The sequence below is a fragment of the Pongo abelii genome, chromosome Y (genome assembly GCF_028885655.2).
Source record: "Pongo abelii isolate AG06213 chromosome Y, NHGRI_mPonAbe1-v2.0_pri, whole genome shotgun sequence".
NCBI lineage: Eukaryota > Metazoa > Chordata > Mammalia > Primates > Hominidae > Pongo > Pongo abelii.
The window spans coordinates 51,803,065-51,805,640 of NC_072009.2; the positions used below are offsets into that span (position 1 = coordinate 51,803,065).

Sequence of the window (2,576 nt, forward strand, 5' to 3'; positions counted from 1 at the left end):
TCAATCAGACTATATATCTGGAAACTCTATACACACATGCCCACACACAAATACACAATTTTCACTCAATAGACATTATAATAAGCACACTGAAAACCTGATAATAAAATAATTATAACCTGTACAACACAATAATTAAAGGCAAAAGATAATTTTAAATTTTAAACAACTGTAATATTAGATTTTAGCAATTAAAATTTTCTAATTGTTCTTTGGTCCACCATCATAGATTTCAAGAAGATAATTAATGTTGTATGAATGACATTGAGTTCCCTATCAATGGAATTTAATTTATATCATTTTAAAAATTGTTTGCAGTCATATATTATTTATTATGTAACTTCTTGTATTTGCTCTAAAGTAAGGCTAGATCACATTTTAGCCTCATCTCTTCCAAGGAGGTGTTTACAGTGAAGGTATACATGTTGACATAATGTGGAAAATAGTTGATGTGGATTAATGTGAGTTTCATGCATAAATTTATTATTCTCTTTATTAAGATAAGCTTGAAATGTTTTGTCTAATGAACATTTAGTCTATTCAATAGGCAGTACTCAACAGATATATATCAGCATCTGCTGAGTACCAACACTGTTCAAGGCAGCAGATAATAATATAGGCAAAGATCTTATTAATCCAAATTTCACATGAAAACTTTTGATACTATTAATAATGTGGCAAATGACATGATTTTCACTTTATTATAATTTTTAAGAGAATAAGATAATGAAATATGTATTGTTTAAGTGTTACAAGAAGCCTATCCATGTTATTCTTTACCTGAAATTAGATTATAAAAATTACCTTTTTAAAAGAAATATATATTATAAATATTCCTATGGCAAAAAGAAAAAAATAAACTGGCCTCTGACTTGGAATATAATATCATTTTATTAAGTAAGATACATGGTAGAGAGAAAAAACTATTTTATTTATCTGTCATGGTAATGACAAAACAGACAGAGGTCTTTTTTTTGTGATTTTTTAATATTGACTCCTAAGAACACTAAACAGTTGGCAGTGTAAATATGTTGCAATTTAGCCAGCTGTGAAAGAAAATGACTGATCATTAGTAAATCAGGCAATTTTTATTGTTGCCATTGAAAATTATTTTACTCATCTTGTGTGTTCTTTTACTGTCAGAATTGAAATCAATTTTGTACTGCCAATTAATATCACTGTTTTATTATCATGAGATTCTAGCTTTACATTCTAAAATGTTGTCTTGGAAAAATGAGTAAAAACCAAGTAAGTTTTGTTTTTTCTTTAAAAAGTTAGTCATAAAATGCTACTCATATTTAGTAAAAATAATGAGGTGAGTGGGACATGGTGGTGCATTTGTCTAATCTCAAGTAGTTGGAAGGCTGAGGCATGAGTGTTCCTTGAACCCTGGAGTATGAGGCCTCTTTGAGCTATGAGCTATTATCTTGTCCCTGTAGTCCAGCCTAGGCCATGGAGCATAATCCTATGTATCGAACAAAAAGTAGAACTATGAAAAGTAATATAGCATTACAGTTTTTAATTCGCTTGTAGTAATGCATGGATAGTATATTTAACCAAAATATTTTAAGTTGGTAATACACCAGGAGGTCAGATGTTTGGGTCAGATTGCTAACTAGCTCCTCAACTGGCTAAATCTGTAATAATTGGTGAAGTATTTGTTCTAACTGTAATTGATTTTTTTATTTGTTAAATGGATTTACTAATGCTACCCGCTTAGGAAACTAACTGATATTAATTAGATTACCTCAGAAACTCGTTCTGAATGACACATATTAGGCAGTAAAATATTAGCTACCTCTACGTATTATAAATTATTTTCATCTGCTTATATTTAAAGCTCATAGTGCACATGATAAAATTCCAGAAGACCGAGAATGGCTGTTAGATACAATAGAACACTCTAAGAGTCACTATGAAAAATGAGTATATCAGTGCATAAAATGTATGGTAGGTTTGTTTAGCAGTCATTTCATTGTTTATCATAGTGTTTTTCCTTACAATTTTGTAGAAGCCTGTATCAGAATTAAGAACTCTTTTAGAAAAGAAAAATCATGGATGATCGAAATTAACATTTTAAGGTGATACTGAAAATTATTCTGAATTCTATTACATTTATATTTGTATTTTCTTTCAAAGGCTAATGGAAGTCTTAAAAAGAAAATGGATACTTCCCTGCCAGGGGAGACACCACGATCATGAAGGTGGCTTTCCCAAGGAAAGGCGGATCTATTGCACTCTAGATGTGCTGACCCATGAGTTTTCCCCAAATGTGGGAAACTCAACTGCATAATTTGTGGAAGTGAAGGACTGTGTATGTGCCTTCACGTGGGAAAAAAAAAGAAAATTGAGCCATTTAGTGTATATAGAAAATAGAAAACCATATACTGGAAAGAATTAAATATGCCTACAAAAATTGTTGTCCTACAGTACAAAACAATAAAACATCAAATTATTATTTATTAGAAAAATCAAATAGTGCTAGGATGACACTTGCAAATGCTTGAGAACTTTGTCTAGATGAGGGGGATGGGGGAAGCCCCCAAAGGGCAGCATATATATATAGGAAAAAGAGA

At 30.8% G+C, this 2,576-nt stretch overlaps 1 non-coding gene across 1 annotated transcript; it reads left to right on the forward strand.

The window, feature by feature from the left end:
* The first annotated feature begins 2,167 nt into the window (after positions 1–2,167).
* On the forward strand, positions 2,168–2,327 carry LOC129053515 (U1 spliceosomal RNA). The gene has a single exon (XR_008518304.1). It is a non-coding gene; the product is annotated as a U1 spliceosomal RNA (small nuclear RNA).
* Positions 2,328–2,576: the final 249 nt, after the last annotated feature.